At 34.4% G+C, this 22,228-nt stretch overlaps 1 pseudogene; it reads right to left on the bottom strand.

The window, feature by feature from the left end:
- Positions 1-766: 766 nt before the first annotated feature.
- On the bottom strand, positions 767-20,415 carry LOC127872385 (N-acetylated-alpha-linked acidic dipeptidase 2-like; annotated as a pseudogene).
- Positions 20,416-22,228: the final 1,813 nt, after the last annotated feature.

Raw genomic sequence — 22,228 nt, 5'->3', positions numbered from 1 at the left:
GCTTTATTCCTCCTATTCCGTGGAGTGCATGCAAAGCTGCGTACTCGGTATGTTTTTTTTTCATAAAACGAATCTCCGATCATATTCAATGGCTATCTAGATACGATAGTGTTTTGTAATTTAAGTTTAGTTCCATCTGAACACACTGGTCAGGTCAAGTTTATGGAAAATATAAATATATAAATAAACGTCGAACATGTATTCATATGCTGTTAATAAGATCACATGTTGCATTAAAAATATGATTTAAACAAACGATAAGAATAAAAACAAGTTTTTAATATATGCATCTCTGAAAAGGGTTGACAAGAATTTACAAAAGAGTTCACAGTTTATTCCCAAATACATCGAAGCAAAAATGCCGATGAGTACAAAAGCAACAGTGCATATCACACATATGCTAAGATGCGGTTAAAATTCCAATGTAGAAAATAAATGTATACAATTATGCCCTAAGTAAGTAATCACTGCACATTTTATACAAAACATGTTTTAATACATTTAAATTATACAAATTAAAAGTAAATCGGTTAACTTAGAAGATTATCAAGACAAATTAGAAAAAATCGGCCTGACTTAGACCAAAATATCAACACTAGACAATACAAAGATGTGGCATGTTTCATACTAAAGTATTAGTACTCGACAATTAAAGTATACCGTATAATACGTAGTAATAACAAGTTAAAGTTCACACATACATTGTCAGGTGAGACCCATCATGGGTGTAAAAGGCTTATTCATGACGGGTATGATAAAAACTTTTAACTCTTTCATCTTTAATATGTATCTATAGCATTTTCAAAATACATCATATTATATTGTTTTGTAGTATAAAGGACTTTAAATATACATTTTTTATTACCTTGTTATTTTATTACACATGCAGAAACATCATGATGACATTTTACTATGTAAATATGTTATTTTTATGATTTTAATTACGCAATATGGTTAAATGCTATGTAGTAAATTAGGAAATACATATCAACCATCGAGGTTATGGTGTCTATCCCATGTTACTCATTGTGATGGGCTAGCTCCTTGTTAACTCTATTTGTTGAAATAATACATGTCAAATGTAAGTGTTCTTGTGCATAATGTGGTCTAGTGTTCTTGTGCATAATGTGGTCTAGTTAACCTTTTTAAGTATTAGGAATTTATCCATATAGAAATGACAAACACACACTGGAATATAAAAGGAGCGATTTTGCTAAATATAACAAACGTTGGTCCTTAATTGTAGTCGACCATGAAGTCGGTGACGTCTTTAAGCGTTGACGCTGCCGACTGGATGGTAAAGAGGATGACGGAGTAGTGTTGACGTACGATATCCCACTGTTCCGTCACGTTGTGTCCCTGCTGGATCTCCACGAGGGCGTCCGATAGGCCGGGGAAGCTACTTCCGGAATAGCTGTCTATAATACTTTCCGCAAACAGGATATGTCTGAAAAAGGACCGTATAAAATATTAAGCAAATGTTAAAACAGATAAATATCGCATATACGAGTATGAAGGGTAATTAAGCATGTTCGTATACGATACTTTAATATATTTTACGAGCTACACAAATAAAATGAATACAATTACTGACATGTAGTGCACGCTGACTAGCCCTAGCTATAACTGCTAAGCTTTTTATTGTCATCAATACTTGTCAAGAACAATTTAGTGTTTCCGATATGAAACCTAAAAGAAGGTCGTGCATATACCTTTTAAGACGTCTGTTGGGAAGGCCGGCGGGATCTAAGAACGATCGGTCAAGCTGCATCAGCTGATCATTGATACGATGTACCACAAACGGACTGAAATAACAGTGATACGATGTACAACAAACGGACTTAAATAACAGAGATACGATGTGCAACAGACGGACTGAAATAACAGTGATACGATGTGCAACAAACGGACTGAAATAACAGTGATGCGATGTACAACAGACGGACTGAATAACAGTGATACGATAAACAACAGACGGACTGAAATAACAGTGATACGATAAACAACAGACGGACTGAAATAACAGTGATACGATAAACAACAGACGGACTGAAATAACAGTGATACGATGTACCACAAACGGACTGAAATAACAGTGATACGATGTACAACAAACGGACTTAAATAACAGTGATACGATGTACAACAAACGAACTTAAATAACAGAGATACGATAAACAACAGACGGACTGAAATAACAGTGATACGATAAACAACAGACGGACTGAAATAACAGTGATACGATAAACAACAGACGGACTGAAATAACATTGATACGATAAACAACAGACGGACTGAAATAACAGTGATACGATATACAGCAAACGGACAGAGATAACATTAATACGATGAACAACAAACGGACAGTTATAACATTGATACCATGTACAATAAACGAGCTGAAACAACATACAACATTCATGCCATTCAAACATCTCACACTATATTTTTAGTCTTTTTTAATTAATTCATGGTTAGAGCTTTATCAACCTTTTAAAAATGAAAAGAAAATTGCAATAATATTATTAAAGGTATCAGCAAACGGCATTTAGTTATTCCAATCATGATGGAAAAGAAACCACTTTTAGTTTGACACTTATAAAACATCAACTTGAAGCGGTCGCATATTGTGAATCCATAGCCAGTGGTGTTTTGTCGAAAGTGTACTGTAACAATTTGCACTTGCATTTTCAAGAAAATAAACAACACGAGGTTTGTAAGACGAAACATCAGTCCGGTATCGTATTAATGTTTTCAGAGTTAGAATTTATATCACAAAATATTAAATAATGTCCATACTATGTACATTCACTAACCTAGCTAAATTATTGTTTGACTCATGGCAGGATCCTGATTTTGGTTGGTTCATTAATTTCTTTAATCATATCATCCCCAAATTCTGTATGAACTAAAACTAAAATAACGTGCCCAATCTTCATATGGCCTCTATTAGAAAATCGAGTTTCAGCAACTTACCTTAAGAACTGTTTAGTTATGGCAGGATCCATAGTTTTGGTAATAGAACAGAAAATTTAGGTCTGACAAATAAACTGAAATAACGTACATTACATCAAGGTTGCTAACGTGTTTTAGGTAGAGCATGATCCCGATTTTGGTTTTCAATTATTTCAATAACCATAGTCACCACAGTTTTTATTTAACGAAAAGATAAAATAAAACCAAATTCGCATAAGATACTGTGTCAATATAATCCGTTTCATAAACCAAGATCACAACTTTGAAAATTAACGCAGGATAAAGAGTGTGCTGGTCGGATGTATGCACGCACCGTCACGACGATCTCCATGTGTAAATGCACACGTCTTTCGGCGTCTGAATCATGAATGTTATTTAAAAGCAATACGTACTCTTGTAGATTAGCTTTCTCAAGGCTATTGTCAAAGTCGTTCACAGCCTTCGTAAAGTTTTCGACTGATATCCGGAGTAGTTCTAGAAAAATATAAACGCATTCACAACTCAATGCAATAATTGTGTTGTGATGTCAAAACGAAATAGTCTATCGGGTCACGGAATTTCCGTCCGACTAATTGACTTAACGACCGAGCGAAGGACAAGTGCAAAGAAGCATACCAAGGAGGGATGATAGGCATCGTTATCATGTCAAAGTAATTCACGAAACACGTACTTCAAAGTTTCAGGTACAAAACATTTAAAAAGAATATGCGACTCGCATAATTTTTTAATCCTTATCACTAAACTGTTAGAGCTGAGCTATTTTGGTATTTTATTTCAGGAATATAATTACGTTAATCCGACTAACTTGTAGTAATGTTTTTCTCATCTAAGACCTTTTCAAATCTCGTCAAGAACGCCGCTGATATGGCGTTCAGTGTGTCGGCATAGTCCGAGACGTTAAAAGGGATGATGAGCGAGTCCGCTAGGTGGCGGGCCATCTCCAGCCACACCTGACCCACGGCGCGGTGGTACTGAAAACATCGGCAACAAAAAAGACATGCAAAACATCGGTTAAACATTAAACAATACATAACGCTTGATTCACAGCCTGCTTCCTCGAAATTAGTGCTGTTTATACACCATATATTTTGTTTGTTTTATTTTACATTCAAAAATAAATATGTGTGGTTTAGCTTAATTTATCTAGAGACCCATTTGCAAGAATATTGGTTTTTACGTTTTCAGTGGGACTTTAGCTATTTTGATCGGTCGTAAAAAGCAATATCCTCTTTAATAGCATATACATTGATTATTGATCAACATCATGTTCAGATATTTTAGACAAATCAATGTAATCATTGATGCCATTTCTAAATATACCAAAGATAGAGGTTCTCGCTGATTTACACCAAGTGTTTCCTCAAACATTTCAGATAAGGTAATGTGTACAATGTTCTTAACATAAGCTTTCACATTCTAAGAAAGGAGTTTTAGAGAGATTTAAAAATTGTTAACAATTTGCAATGTATATGTCAATCAGCTTATTCCTATAATGTAGAGTGTGTCCAATTCTTTTTAATATAATAAAAAGGCTAAATATAGTTTTGAATTATTTTCCAAAACTTTCTGTATTATAATTTGCAGGATGAAAATACAGTCAATCCTTCACAGATTATTAATCTAATTGAGCATCGTTTAACTTATGTTTATGTTTGCAACATATTTTCACCCTATTATTAAAATGAGTGAATATAGTTTTTTGTTATTTTATCAATGTTATACTTCTGAAGCTCAATGGATTTTGTCGACAACCCTACTTATATATTTGGAGAATAACACCTTTATCCAATCCTTTCGGATGATTATAACAATACAGAATTAAGAATGACATATATAAATACGATTCTATAGAACATATCATATTTACCTGAAATCCCCGATCCATGATTTTGTCTACTAGATAAAACGTCTCATATGCAGAGTGGTACATCGGGTAACTAGACAAGTTCAGTTTCTGAAAAAATGTTTAATGTCCTACAACAAAATGTATTAATTGTTAACCCAAACTGTTGAATGCGTTCTCACTAAATCTTTAATAAACCAAGACCTTGTTTTAGTTTGAGTGCAAATGCTGTTAAATGTTTGAAAATAAGTCGCAAACTTTTGGTAAAAGGATATTATAAAATCCATAAACGTGTATATGTCTCGTAAGTAACCGTAATAATTGTGTTGCAATCAACTCCTCGTTAATGTTGAGATGAACGGAATGTATTTAACCTACACACACTAAAGCAAATTATAAAATATATTTTTCAAAACCTAGAAGATACCCGCGCATGCTATGCAATTCTTTTTTTAACATGCAGTGGTTTCTTACCGGATCCGATATGTAACCAAAGTCTAATATAGGCACTCCGAGACGGTCTCTGAAATCAGGATGATCACTCGCGGAGCCCGGTAAGTCGATTCTGCATTGATTAACAAGGGATTAACATAGTATATGAATAAAAATGAAATTGAATAGAGAAGACAGGAAACACTCTGAAATTGCCTTTATCACAAAAATGCAGAGAAGTGCATTGCAATCAAAATACTTATGCGGATTAAACATATAGTGGTTTTGAAACTGAAGATAGAATAAATCCGATCTTAACAAAGCGTTTACTGTTAAATATTGCAGCATTTCTACGAACAAACCTGTGAGATAATTTCTACAATGGCTTGCGCTTGAATGAGATGACTTTGTTTATTCTTCAAGCTGACTAATGCAATTTAAATCCAGTGCAATATGTAATCAAACATGGAACACGTAGGCGAGTATTTCATAATTGTTGAAACACGGTTAATCATTCTTATGCAAAACACTCACTGAGGCTTGACGTTTGCGTCATTTGAAAAGGTACGGAACCACGTGTCATAGACCGACTTCCGACCCGCGGCAACCTCGGCGCTGTTGGGATTTGGCACTTTCTTAGTCGCCATGGTAACTGCGTTGACAATCTAGGACGACACTTAACGTACATGCATTATGCTCAGTTTTCTCAGAACAAGACACATTTTATCATTTTATGTTTATAGTTATTGTATAAATAAAGCGTATAAAAACACGCCGGAATTTCCGTACTGATATACTTTCTATTATTTTATTGATTGATAAATTGAAAAAAGACTCGTGATTTTTTTACAAAGTTAGTTTTAAGAGCATTCTATTGAATTACAAAAAGAAAAGTATTTTTTAATGACAGTGCATGCCACTGTATCTAACCATCTATAGCAATGTCCACGTTTAGGTATGCAACAGTCCTGAAGCCCAGTGTTTTTACGTAGTGCTGAAAAACAAAAGATATTAAGTTAGGTTTTTAACAAGCGCGACTTATTACCCGCCACGCTGTGTTAGCTGTGTTCAAGGGCAAAAATCAAAATGGTGTGTGGGTCACTGAGGATAAAATAGTGTTGTGTTCAAATAAATTTCATGGAGACGGCATAAATGAATTTTAAATTTTATAGATTCAGATATGTTGACGTAGTTCGATTAATAAACATTAGAACAATAAATCTTTCAGCAATAAAATGGCTAAATTCGAGGGATACTAACCCATACGCATACGTCGTGTTCATACACATGCCATGGTGATGACCTGTTTAGTTTCAATCACTTGTGACATGTTAAAATAATTCGTTCGTCAAACTTTGAACATCACTGCACATGGCTAAGTTGCAATGTTAATAACTCAGCAACTTCTTGATCATGGACAATACAATATCTTTCACAATTACATTAAAATCGCTTGTGTCTTTGTTTTGTAGAAATCAAGAAATGTGGAAGTAGTTCGCCCCACAAACAGAAAATTTTTCTGCACATGGCCAAGGTCACATAATGAACATTACTCAGGAACACGTAGATTATTTAGCATGAAGTGCTTTACAAATTTATAAAAATAATAGTAACTGCAAATTATTGTTGCATACCTTGTCATAAATGTATATAAACTTTCATTGGGGCTACCCTGCATGCATGACACAGCATTTATTTTTCGATCATAATAATTATGTCTTTTTTATTCAAACTGATGACGTTGGCATAAATTTTAACATCGAACGAAACGATGAAAAACACAGATCAATACATTTGCTGCTTCAATGTAGTACATAATAATATGACGATAATGGTGGTGATGAGGACATGAAGGTGGAGTATGGTGTTGATAATGTCGACACTGAGGAGGAGAAGGAGAAATATGACTCACCTCTACCCACTCGGTGGATCCTGTAAGTCCATATTCCTCTGCTCCCCAGCTACAGAACATGATGGACCTCCGAGGACGCCACTTGCCTGAAAATATAAATGAAATGTATAGTAAATGCGACATACGCAACATAACAGATTATTGTTGAATTCACCTCTTTCCTGTGGAAATGCATTTTATATGAACATCATGAACATAACCTTAATATTAAAACGAGTCTTTGCACATTGCATATTTCAAAATAAACGCCAAATATACAATGAATGGACTATATTTGTAATGTTACTTTTTATTGAATAGCGTTCATTATTTGTGTTTTGTAATGGTCGCAACTACATGTACTACAAAGTACAAATAATGAATGTGTGCCGAAACACTACTACATATCGAGTATTAATGACGCCTTTTCAGTTATCGATCACTGATAAATACATGCAAGAGCAACAAGCGCGTTAATCATTCAACGGTTATATTACCACTCAAACATGTATGTGTATTACAACATAAGCTTGCCTACCAGAATTTACCATGGCTCCCAGAACTCGAACAATCTCCATCATGACAGCGGTGCCACTCGATGGGTCAAGAGCACCAAATACCCAGGCGTCTCTATGGTTACCAAGAATAACAGAGCGATCTGTAAACAAACAAGCATTAGCGTGACATCGTTTTGTCTTCTTTCTACTTCAGACAACTTTATAATAAAGATGGTCCCGTTCGGAGCGGGAATTAAAGCCATAAAACACTGGGTTCCGTGTGGCTCCTTTGACAATATGCATATCTAAATAGAAGATGAACAAACAAATATGTATATATGTGCGTTCTATTGTCGGGTTAATCAAACATACCGGCCCTAATGTGCATAATCCGCAACGATTATTACAACGACCGATGTATGTATTAACAAATGTATATATATGTTGTCTATGTGTGTTTCACCTGATTACACATGTACATAGGTCGTATTGAATGTTTCACAACTAGATAGTGCAGCTTCAGTTCTTATGGCAATCAGGATTGCCCAGTATTAACACGTTTAAATATAAAGCAGTTGACGCAAATTTCAACTGCATTCCATTTTTTGACGAGTTCAGGAAGTTCTCTAAAATAGTAGCCTTTAACGAGCTTATTTACCAGTTTCCTGTATGATTTGAATAAAATATTGTATGAAATGACTACTAGAGTAAGGGCTTGATGAGATGCTTTTTAAATAAAGTTTTTAAAGTCTAAGTGCACAAGTTGTATACTTATCTACCTCATATGGCTATGACGATATCAGTGTAGCAAATGATAAGCTTGAACATTTATTCAGAAATAAGGTTCAAAATGTAGCCAATTATAAGTTTCAAAATGCAGCCAAGTATAATGTTCAATATGAAACCAATCATTAGGTTTCTAATTAAATATTAAACATTAATAAGGTAAACTTATTCGCAGTGGTTGTATTTAATGAGAAACAATGGATGGGTTGGAACATAATTATATTTAGATAAACAAACAATTATAACTGGATATTTTCACTTATTAAAACAATCAAATCGAATATTTCGAATACCTGGTGATTACCTGGTTCGAATTCACCCCTGATAATACCAACAGTGTTGTAGATGGTCGCATTTTGGTTTCGTGTTGTTACATGTATGTGTGCTCTCCTGCAAAAAAGCAAACTATGTTAAATGTGGTTCGGATAATATGTACTGTACATTTAAGCTCACACACGGGTTTCGTTATTCGTTAAACATGAATCTTCTACAATATAACAAATATTGACCGAATGTGACAAAACTAGGTATATTCTTTATGTACATTTAGGCTTTTTTGGCGTTTAAAATGTGTCGCCTGCATGGGGCATAATTTATAGCAGTACAATAATGTCCAAAGGTCGATATTCTAAATTACCAAGTGACAAATGAGTAACACATAATGTTAACAACAACACCTCAAAAATACATAATAACAACAAATATTTGAATGACTTTTTAATCTTATTAATCTATCAATCAAGCCTTCTTGACCTTGGCGTTTGACCTATTTACCTTGAATAGGTAAGAGTCGTCATATCATACCAAGTAAGCAAGTTATACATTTTAATGATGAGAAGTTTAAGCGCTCTCGAGATATTGTTCGTAAACATTTTTTTTTTCAATTTACGGACCGGCTCTACGACCGACCGACAGGTGCAACACAGTTTTTTTCCGCTTCTTTCCAGGGGGGCTTTACCATTAAGTTCAACGTGCTTTGATATGCTCAACTTAACGAATCAATAAAAAACTTACAATTAACAATAGAGGCTTGACCGTTTATGATTAAAATGACCATGTGGTTATGTTATAGTGATAACTAATATATGAAGAAACCTAAACCAACTGATCAACTTCAGCTTCTTATGGCTTGAATACTTCAACACAGGTAAAATTCATAGTTTAATTGTTCTACTTAAGTCAACACCACGCCATGGGATAAAGGTAATTCATTGTGTTCGTCACTACAACAAATTATGCACTCACTTTATTACTTTTGCACAACGGCAAATGAGATCATCGCTGTAAAAAAAAGTTGAAATTGTATTCTGCTTATCACTATTACAGTGGTTGATCATTTAGATAATAAACACATGTAATTTACTGTTTTTATAACGTTGAAGAATGTTGCACAAACGAAACTCATTTTTGTCATGAACAATAACAATACATTGACCTAATATATATGATAGATATTGCACAAAGGCAAATAAATGTGATAATGGACACATTTAATTTATCGTGCTCATCCACATGACCAATATAGCACAAAAGTAGATATTTTGGCTACTGACCAATTGATATTTATTTTGTTTATTACTGAAAGAAAAGTTCCACATAGGAAACCAATTTTCCTCATGCAGAAATGCAATTTAGCATGCTTATCACTATGATTAATTTTGCAAAAGAGTAGATCCTCTCTTTCTTGAACGAATGTAATTCATTTCATTTATCACTTGAAAAACAATTTGCACCGAGGATACTTATTTTTGGGCATGCATACTTGGATTGCAGCATGCACATGACTAAGATAAATGTTGCACATAGCCAACCAATTTTGCTCAGGAACAAATATAATAAATGTGCTCATCACTATAACAAATGTTGAATACATAATACTTATTTTGTTCATAAACAAATCTAATTTTCATTGTATTTATCACTTGAATAAATCGTTCCTAAAAGGAACGTTACACACAATTGTAATAAATATCGCTTGTAAATTTAATTCAACAAACGTTAAACAAACGTATTTCATGTTTGCTCATCGTCAAAAAAAACTATATTAATCGACAAAATTCCTTAATATATTCTTAATACTGTTTAATTTTATAACATACCATCCTGGTTTCACAAATCCGTGACCAAACCTGTAGATTACGTTCATACCACCACGCCAAGCTGGCGGAACCTCATCCCCGCTTAACTGCCTGTAAGAACAGAGAGACAATGAACCACATTCAGTGACAACTGAACATCAAGGGATCCCTGGCTACATTTGCTCCAACTCTCAACGACCAGCCCACCTTGTGACCGTTAACGTTTGAGCAAGTTTATGTTTGCAAAATGCATTAGTAACTTTTTCCCTGGGAGATGATTGTTAACAAATAGCTATTCTCCAATTATATCCAGCATCGTTGCTTAATAGAAACGTTGCTATCGGCAGAGTGGTTTGGTATTTTATTTACATCTAAATATAGCAGGTTGGGAAATCAATTTGCCTGTTTCATATTTTAGCAACCAGGCCAAAGACGGTAGTAAATAATAGTAAGATGCGTCAGGTAATTAGCTTATTCCTGAAAGGTAGGGACGAGTTAAAAATAATAGCTGCAGTATCCTTCTTTTTTGTTTTGATCGAAATATATCCAACTTTGGTGTGTGTTTTTTGCAGAAATCATAATGCTTGGAGAAAGACCCAAATGCCCGGTATAGTGAATACAGACAAAACTCACATGCTCGAGTCGCCTAGTCGCCTAGTAAACCACTGCGCTTTCCAAACATTCAGAGCAACATTCGTTTAGGAAAGGTATTCAAATACTCTAAGATCGCACTTACTTCATGAGTTTTAAAGCGATTCCGTAGCCGATCAGATGGCGGGGAATGCCCGGAAGCCAGTAACTAGAGTCAATCTTCGCACGGTACGCCGAACCTGCAGAGAGACATAATTATCGTGCTTAAAGGGGCCGTCCAACAGATTTTGGCATGTATTAAAGTCTTCATTAACTGCTTTAAATGCTTTATATTGATAAATTTAAACAATTGAACTAAAAATCTCCAGTAAAAAATAAGCATACAATTAAAAAAAAAGAAAAAACGTTAACCTCCACCAGAGCTCCAGATAATTTTTTCAGCCGAGGGGTATTTCACTCATGAATTTTTTAATTGATGAGTAAAAATCATAATCCGATAATTTTAAGGAGTATTTATGTTCAAAGGACCTGAATTAATAATAAATTGTACTTGTAGTGTTAACTTGCTATTACAAGCAGTTTTGTACACAATAAAGCAATAACTTTTGTTTTATTTAATATACTGTCAATAATAGGGCGTACACTTTTTTCTGGTGTTACTAATGACGATGTCGACTTAATAGAGATCGACCATTTATAACTGGCTCGCCTTTAATTTTTGTTTAATTTACATGACAATAAAACACAAAACATGCAGACGCTGCTGAACATGTCACAAAAAGAAAAGCGCTTTCGGGACAGGGACTGCCGGTCAGGGTACTCCTATAAATATGAGGTCGATTTACATCGACCTCATATCGTTTAACGTTATTTTGCAATAGCATCGTTCCGACATGAATTCATGTCGGAAGCTTTAACGGCATCAAATTCATATAACAGCACAGAATAATCATGCAATAAATTATTAAACATAAAATATAAACATTATTTTACTAATTGCATTAGAAGAATGTTTATACAAACTTACAAGTAATGATAGTCCAGACCTTAAAACACTACCACTGTTCAAATTCCATATTGTTGCCATATAGCACTGTGTAAATTGAAAGTTGCATAATGTTACCTCATGGGTCGGTTATAAATACATTGTTTCTCTACATATAGTATTCGATTTAGACGAAAATAATAATTTACGTGGAATGTCATATTAGTTTTCCATTAAAACTTTGATCTTGCCGTGTGTGTTTATGGACGTTAATAATTATGTTATACTTATTTTTGTATTTCATTAAGAATTAGAACGTGTAGCCCTTTTTGTTAGCTGTTTTTAGCAAACGATTCGCGGCTTAATAAGACACGGAAAATAGTTAAAGCGACACTTTCATTTAAAGGTTTAATGTGAACAATATTAAATGAAACCTTTTTTGGTATTAATATATTTTATTGACATGTTAAATTCGATACTTGAAAACGTGTTTAGTCTTTAAAAAGATGTCGCTGATATTGTTAATTTCAATAACTGTTAATATGCTTAATGTTGTATAAGAAATTGAATAGTTTCACTGAGTTGTATTACCGCCTAAAATCCGATATCGTAAAACGCGCAACGGTTAAGAATAAGGTCTGAATAAGTTTAGGTATTCAGATCCGAATATCAGCAGCTGTAGCAGCTGTGCCAGCTGGGAAGCCCCGTTTTGGCTTTAACAACCGCAAGCGAAACAACATACTTTTTAAAGTCTTGCACTAAGACTCCATGATCACAAGTATATGTCCCTGCTGTGGCGTATGACACCATAGTGTTATTTAGTATTGGTCGGCACAGTATCTGATCATAAAGAGATAATTGGTTTGTGCTGAACACAGGGGCAATAAAACCACAGATCTATCAATAAACAAGATTATTGAGATATCTTTTGTTGAACACCGCGATAAAAATGCTCAAACCACGGACTCTAGATTACACGGATAAGGAACATGGCAACATTCTCAGAATCATCACTGCTATATGTGTAATCACCTAACAATTCGTCTAAAAATAATTCATATATTTGAGTTGAAGACGATGAACTGTTGTATAAGTCTGAATAAACTATCTGTCTGCCTGTCTTAATCTAAGCCGTCATCGTCCCAGTGAAAACAAATCTGATTTTGAATAGTTGGACATGATGCCCTGATGTCAAAATACGAAATGACCCGCGTAACACCGACTGTGATTTTCAAGAATCTTTAATAAATTGATAATTTAAGGTAAATAACATTTCATATAATTATACATAATTCCCTCGTTGATAATTAACAGCAAACGATGAATGTTTTTGACACCCATTTTATTTCAAGTATGCATGCAAAGCCGAATAAAATCGAGAGGGTCCGCTATATACGCTGTTTCATCATAAATTTATCACCCTTTCTTTGTTATAAACAAGAGCTGAAATCGTTAATTTATTAAGATTTATTTATAATAAGCTTTATTGATATGTTTCGTGAACAAAATACCACAATATATTCCATAAAAAATATAATAATCATGGCAAAGGAAATTCAATGGCCGGTTTCTAAACAAAAGCATAATCGCCAAGACCGTAGCATCAGTTCAGTGCGTTAGGAACGCGCGCTACTTTCTTCCGCCTTCATTCCTTAATTACTTTCGTTTTTAAACAATTTTTTTTCTATCGTATACAGAATTCTATTCTCCTAAGCAAGATGTAATTTTTAAAACTGAACTCCAAATATAAACGCTACAAATTGGTATTAAGTACGAACATGTCAACCGTAAATCTAGATTCTAAAACTCCAAAACGGTATAATATTTGCAAAAGTTAAAGTTATAACTCGCCGGGCTGTCGAAATCAGAAGAACGCTACAAATTGGAATTAAGTACGAACATGTCAACCGTAAATCTAGATTCTAAAACTCCAATGCGGTATGATATTTGCAAAAGTTAAAGTTATAACTCGCCGGGCTGTCGAAATCAGAAGAAAAACTTAATATATGTTCATATATCTGTTTACTACGTAACGTAAGCTTTCTAATGATATATAATTTGTCAAAATCGGCCGAGAAATGAAACTATAATTCAACAAAAGACGTGAGTGGGTACATCAAAATGTATAACCTCGGCGCTTCGCTGTACGCTAATTGTACAAGATCGATAGCCACAACACGGTAAAACGCGCGGTGGTAAGACATAAAATGTGTATTTCTTGTGTTTATCTCGCTATAAATCCATTAATAGCAACGGGAGTATACTAAAACGTATATTTTTTGAAAGAGGAATTAATAAGCAACAAGATAACGTATAAACCAATAAAATCGGATGAATAGTTTTTACACAAGATTGAATTTACTACAGTAAGGGTCACATACTCGATTCATCTCCTATCAATATACACTTCGTGATACAACTGGTAGTTTTAACACACACATATAGGTTTCATTTAATTAAAAAGTACAGAAAGCTAAAAAGTGATGTGGTTTGTTGTACAACAACAATTGGTTATGTGTAACCTATTCAAAAAATAATTTCGTTCAATATAATTCAATGTAATTCTATAAACGACAAACACACTTCGTGTGTTGTGTAGGTTTATTTTTAAAAATGTACATAAGTGGTTTAAAAGCACAATTTTTACACATTTAAGAGGTAATCGCTCACATTTATGTCTAATTAATGATAATTTTATGCATTAGCAAAGAATTAACGAGAAAAACTGAAGTTTAAGTTGAACTCAATTTGCTATAGGAAAACGACGGTAGCCGTTTAGACGTAAGCGGGGTAGCTTACGTCTAATTTTTTGGACTACCGGTCAGGGCGGCACAGATCGTGACGGTCATATGAAAAACAAACAAGCAGCAAGTTTTCGCATTACATAATGACTCTAGTGGATTCATTGATTGCAAACCGGATTTTAATATATCTAACAGTTTAAACATGTGCTTAGTCAAATTATCTGAATGGTAAGCGGGTGGTATCCGTAAAACTTGTTAATTATATATGTGTATTACGGCTGCCATTTAAAAAGTACTTGAAGGAAAAAGGTGTTTCCATAGTGCCACACAAGAGATGAACTAATAGCAAAACTTATATGCTTGAAGTTGGGCGATTTGGGGTTTTTTCGAATGTGATGTCAAATGTTTTCACCATTAGCGTATATCGATTTTCAACAATGCAGCGGAGAGTCCGTTGTGTCAACATCAGCCTTTATCGTGGGCCAAAATGAAATGATACCGTTCTGACTGAGGAGTAAATTAGGTCGGGAACCACATTATGTACACAGATGGTGATGTCACTACGTTTTTACTGGTGTGGACACAATGACGGGAACCAGTTATGATTACATGAACTTATTTTCATGTATAAACGGCTAATACGCATTGAAATTGCACACGATACGTAATCCGAATTTAGCCAGGAGTTTTTTTACTCAACAAAATTTTAAGCCATGCGTATTTTCTTTTTTTTCATGCGTATTTTACGCAAATACGCATCTTATCTGGACCTCTGACCTCCACTGAGCTCGAACCACTGACCCTAGAGACATGGCATCTTGGAGTAAAATGTCTCCAGACTTTACCGCTCGACCATCCACGCTCACGTCAAATGCGGAGGTATTTTTTAGCTATATAAGCAATCCTCGTAGTTTCCCAAACATCGATTCGCGTCGAACGGCGCTTTAATCTGTTGGACAGTCCCTTTAATAAATGCAGCAAATGAGCTCTCACTTATTGAGCGATAAGTCGCAATTGAGCGTAATTTCCAAAACGGGAGATCAACCGATTGTCAACATTTCAAACGGCACATTAACTAGTCTTTGCGTTCAGGATTTACATCACAATCGACAATTTACATTCTGCGCGTCGGTCAGTTCTACTTGATATTGACATTTATTGTCCTTTTCGACTTCACAAATTACATTAAATGTAAGAAATAGGTAAAAAAATTAGAATAGGGGAAGATGGTGTTTATCAATTTTAAGTAATTGTCAGGTTCAATTTCTAGGTAAACACCGGATTGCATCTTTAACAGCCATTGAAGAATAATAAATGAATCTTGAAAAAGAGCTTTCGTGAATCTTGATATCCGACACCACTATAGACACCATTTAGTAAAAAACACAAAAACAAACATCAGTGTAAGTACATTCCAAAAAACTACAAAACATTTTCAAAAAACAGTCGTTACAATCATACTTATTGGCGGGTAGTCCGCCGAGAGTGGGTCCCCGTCTCCGAGCAAGAGAGTCCCACGCTGGGCACCACTTGGCGGGAGCCACCAGTTATGCGGATACACGTCGGTTATGTCCCCATTGCTTATATCGTCTGGGTCCGAAAACAGAATCACGCCTATAGCTTTACGCTGCTCCGCCATGTGTGCCTATGAAATGTTCGACATGATTGATATGAAACGGAAACGATAGACTTGTGCAAGTTTTTAGGGCAAACTAACAAATAGCTGCCCATGTTTTATATGCTTTAATAAACATGTGCAATCCGATCATAGCAACGGCGATTTTGAATAATTTTGTTATTATAATAACATCACATTCCAGTATTTTAGGATATAGACCTTCTTTGCAAAGAGAAAGAACAAGGTGTGCGAACAGCACTTTATCGTGATTCTTACCAGATTGTTCATTTACAGTCTCACAGTAACAACAAATGGACACATGAAGAAAATATGACGAGAAACCCCCCAAAACACAAAACGCAATTTAACGTTTTATATTAAATTGCGGAAAAAGTACCGTGTTTGCTGTTTGACTATCTATCAGGAAACGCGAATACAATACCTTGTCGCCTTTGTAGTTCTCCCCATAACGTGCGGAAACGATCTTCCCTTCCACGGAAATGTTCATTTTTTCCAACAGCTTAAGATCCTCCAAGCGCGCATAGTTCACGTATACAAGGTCCCTCCTGAAACAACCGGAATATTGATTTCAATATTTTGGGGTTAATAGGTCGAAAGAAAAGTTTACAGATAGAACATTTCTAAATGTTTTAACGTTTTGCATTTGATTTCAGATTGCAATACATGCCTATACATTGATTGCCGTTATTGAATCTTACCGCATCATTTAGGTGAAATTGTTTGAAACAACTCAATAAAACTATACATGTTCATATGTATGTTAATAAGGCTATAGCATGTATAATGAAAATCTCATGATAATTTGTCACACCTTGTTTCTATTTTTATTACATCATTACGACCATTGAGATCTTTGACATGTGAAAGATATATAACTTCCGACAAGATTTAAAGAATTGTGTTCACACGTGTACCTTTGGCGAGCTTACCTTACATGAAGAGTTTAATACGTCATGGTATGTAATGAGAACGAATGTAAGATCTTTTTTATCGCATACCTTATGATCAGTAAAACACAAAATATTTCTGTTTATGTGACTGTAAATCTTTAAAATTGTTCAGATTGTGTGACTTAATTTATCTTTTAAACATCAATCCAGCACAATAACAGAACGAGATTGGTCAATCAAACAAAACTTAGCCCATGAAAACGCTACAATATAATACGTATGTTCAAGATAAAAATAATAGCATTGGTATACATGTTTTACGTAAAAATGATTTTATTGCATGTAAATAAATGTTTTTCATGCAATGCATATTCTTTTCCTGACCCATCACATGACGTTTTTTTTTACTGAAATAAAGTCACAAATAAGTTGCCTTCAAATAAGCGAACAACTTTTCTTTAGTCCCTTACATTTTCAACAATTTTGAAGAAAATTATTAAAGAAACTGGTTCATACTTATAGTATGCGAAAGTACATATGATGATGATATAACTAGCATCGGAACAAAGCGTTGGTTTTTAAAGCATTAAAGGCTCGCTTCTTTTTAAGAGAAAAACATACACATGCGTTATCGAGACGTCATTACACCGAAACAGTTTAAAATGTAGTCGGTTTTATTCAAACACAAAACAAATAATCGATGTGACGTCATATGTATTATTAAGTAAATGGATAATAATATTTAAATTATTTATATTTTAACGTTTAAATAAATTAACGTTAGAATTTTGATGAGCTTAAAAATAAGAAAAGTTTGTTTGTGTTATTAACTGAGCTGCGTAATTTTATTTTATGTAACAAATTCATTAGCTCGTGCATTTTACTGTACATTTTGTTGAATTTCTGTAACTTCTTTCACGACATTAACGTTTGTGACAGATAACACGATAAACCATTATTTTCCTTCTCTCTGTATATAAAACAAGTCAAGTTTTTGAAGTCATTCAAAAATTCCGAAATTTTCAGCTGTTCGATACTGAAACGGTTTACGCTATGACAGACATCAAATTTTAATTCGGCACTTTGTATCTGCAACCAAAACACCGAGGAATTTACGTCAGAATGTCAAAATGTATGTAACTAAATAGAGTTTACGCTATTTGTCATTCAATACCTAATTTCATTAAACTCTTGTAAGAAATGTTAAGTATGCTCACTCACTTTCATTTAACAAAATTTCTTACTTTATTCCTAAAATTGTTTAATGAAATATGCAATTCAATTAAAAATCGAGCGAAATTTTATAGGATTTCCGTTTTTACAGAGATATCACCCGGCGCTGAATATGCATTAAACGGCGGAACGACGCCAGGTTAGTCCTCTTCAGGAGTTAAAATTGTTTCCGTCAAGTTGGACTTGTATACGGTCCTGTTGCCGTCAAGGAGCTCGACGTAGTTCAAAACCGACATGTTCGGATATGACAGCAGCACGCAGTAAGGAGTCATGGTCACGTGATCAAGACCTTCCTCGAGCCATCTCTTTTGCAGCATAATTCCCAGTTCCGTGTTGTTATCCCCCGTAATGTGAGGCTTTTCTATCAATTTCTGCACAGAAGAATTTAAACTAATGCATGGAAAAATAAAAAGACATTACATAACAGCAACGTCCCGAACAGTTGCATAAGGGACCAACGATTTGATGACAATTTGACCAAACTATTTTTTATTGATGCCATCGGATCCATTTTATCCAAGACAGTACAAAATTGTTATTGTTTTATTAAAATAATACAAATTGTCAACTTAGTATTATGATAAACATGAAGTAAGAACAGACGAAATTCCGCATCATTAGCACCCGTTGACCTATTACTACGTGCATACTTTATATGAGCCTCGTTCTGGGAAAATGGGTGTTAATGCATGTGCATAACGTGTCGTCCCAGATAAGCATGTGCAGTCCTCACAGGTTAAAACCTAGGACGAAACTTTGCTCTTTAATGGCATATTTCGTTTGAACGAAGTATCCTCGAAGCCAGAATCTGCACATGCTAACATAGGATGACAAATTTACACACACGCATTAAGCCCCGTTTTCCCAGGATAAGGCTCATATAATGTGTCGATGAATTATATTATTTTCACATGTGCTGTGTTCACGGGGAGCCTCAGACGAGTTTCCTCGAGTCAGTTCAGGATAAGGATCTGGAGCGATCGGAGGAAACCCACCAGGGGAAGCGCGTGCAAATTAAAAATTGAAAGGATTTACTCTACAGTGGCGATATATTTTAAAGACATTCGTGTAAACATATGTGGAAAATCTTTTAATTATAACTTACTCTATACATAATTGATATTAATACAATAGTGTGTTAAGTATTTACTTTAGGTTGCTTCGCATGTGCTCAGAATCTATACTGTTCATCAGTTCTTCTATGATAGTCGTGTCTGCGTCACGCATGAGTTTGTCGGATACATTCGGTAAATATGGTCCTTTCCTTACTTCCTCACCGCATTACATTCTCCACCTCGGCACTAACCATGTAGTCTCTATATATTTACTCCGTTATTTATCTGTTCTTGTAAATGTCGTGTGTGCCTGGTTATTAAAGATGCCTGTGTCGAAGTTATTATTGTTTACGTTTGTATACTGTTCACATGGTGCTTCAAACACATAAGTGTTTACTGAAACCAGTTGTTTATTGCATTGTTGTATGATTTATGAGATATATTCAATTACTCAGTGATGAAAGTGGTAATAAAATGTTCACTTTATATAAGTTGAAGTGCGTGTTATCCTAAATTAACATTTTAAAGCGTCAGCCCTCTAGGTTGATCACAAATAACTCTATATCGTAAAATTGCCCTCGCAAATGCACAGTCTGAAATAAAATTGTGTCCCGTGAGATTTACACAGCGTATATTTATTTTAACACAAATGCAGCTATTTTCCCACAGACAAACAGATATGCAACCATTGGTTATTCTACATTCTACAACGACCTACAGCTTGTTTCCAGTATTGTTAAGGACCACTTTTAAAATCTACTTTAAGCCCCAACATCTTTTAAATATTTGATAAGAACAAACAAATATCCTGATATCATTTCTGGTGTTTCATCGTTAAAAATATTCAATCATACAACAGTACGATTTTGGCTATGTTGGTGGCTTGATGTAATTGAACATAATTCTGTTCATACTTTCAATATTGTCATATTTCAGTCTTCATCTATTAGGCTTAAAGCAATAGAGCTTAAAGAAATGTGGATGGAACAATATTTACGGTTCTTGTTAAACCTAGTTTGATTAACAATTTTCATTCGATACATCGCTAACGTTATAGTTTTATATATTTCATTGTTGTTTAATAATTCTTTTTAAACTTATCACTTTAAACCCTATCTACTAATCGTGTTTATCGATTTCCGATACTAAAGTACACGAAATTATGTATGTAGTCTTCAATTCAACGGTCACATTCTTTGGCTTTATATTTTAATTTGTTTTCTGAATACGTATATTTGATTGAGATAATTTGGACGCACGTTGTGATTAATTTTGGAATTAGTGGGAGGTTCGGCTAGCCTTCGGATCGATTTTAACCCTCATGCTTTTAATTGACCATTCAATTGCGGTTATCCTAGTTTTAAAATATGTATGCTTAAAGTTGGTGTTCTGTTGTTAAAGTAGTAGATCCGAACAAAAATTTCTCTCATATTCGTAGGTGGATCGTTTGCTTTTTTCTTTAGACAAAGAAGGAAAATTAGTTGGTCACATTTTCCAAGAAACAAAGTGCGGAGCTTTATGTTTTAAAAAAAAAATCGGAAAATTTGCAGACATTGTTCTTGAAATGCAAGTGCTTACACGTGGAATCTAAACATCTAAACAACTTGACAAACACTTCCTGCATTATGCTGTGGCCATCATTGTTTAATACGCATCTAAACTCCAAGACGTCTGTTATTACCGCAATTGTGAACATTTCAAAAAATAACTTTTTAACCCATCATGTGCAGTGCTCTTTGAAACGTATATTTGCATTTTAAACCGGTTCCCTTGTCGAAAAATAAAGTGTATTTAATGCGCACCAAATTCGCATTTAACGCAACGGAATTGGCATCATATTTAAATATTAGTAATGAATACATGTTTATCATTGTGAATATTTCTGCTCATGATTTTCACATAACTTCATGTGTGCCCGAATTCGCATGTTTAGTATGACAATCATTGTAACGTCCGACTTGATTTAGTTGTTCTGAGTCGAAAGTTGGATTGTTCATTTCTCTAAAGTGTAGGTAAAACAAACACCGGTATGTCAGATTAATGTAAAGTAATGGTATCTTACCATCTGGTGAACTTTTGAGATCTGATATAAAATTAAATTATTTTTCAGATCAGAATTTAAAAAAAATACAAGTTTGCGAGGGGCGAATGAGCGTTAGTAGGGTAATATTAATTAAATTGTTGAAGTAAGGTTATATCCGCTAAAATCTTGACATATGTCTAGCACAAATGTGTACGTTTGAAATTACATAACACTGCACTATATACACTATTTAAGAAATGCGTGTCAGTGAAGTCTTAGGATTTCATTGAACAACCCCCGTTCTACAACCACTACTGTTAAGTATCATATCCAGCCGGTAAAAAGATTTTAATTACAACTGTAACTAACCTACATACTAAAAGGTTTCCAAAAAAAGCAATGGAAGAAACACTACCATGAAAAAACCTTTTACAGTATATGTCTTTGAAATCGCACATAAGGTATCAAACAAAGACATTAAACACAATTAACGTAAACCCAACATGGACTTAAATAAACAAGGGCCTACATCTCTCTTAGAACGAAGAGTCAGGCGCTTTGCAAC

This window comes from Dreissena polymorpha, chromosome 3, assembly GCF_020536995.1.
Source record: "Dreissena polymorpha isolate Duluth1 chromosome 3, UMN_Dpol_1.0, whole genome shotgun sequence".
In the NCBI taxonomy this organism is placed as follows: Eukaryota; Metazoa; Mollusca; class Bivalvia; order Myida; family Dreissenidae; genus Dreissena; species Dreissena polymorpha.
This window is presented reverse-complemented; position numbering and strand designations above follow the sequence as displayed.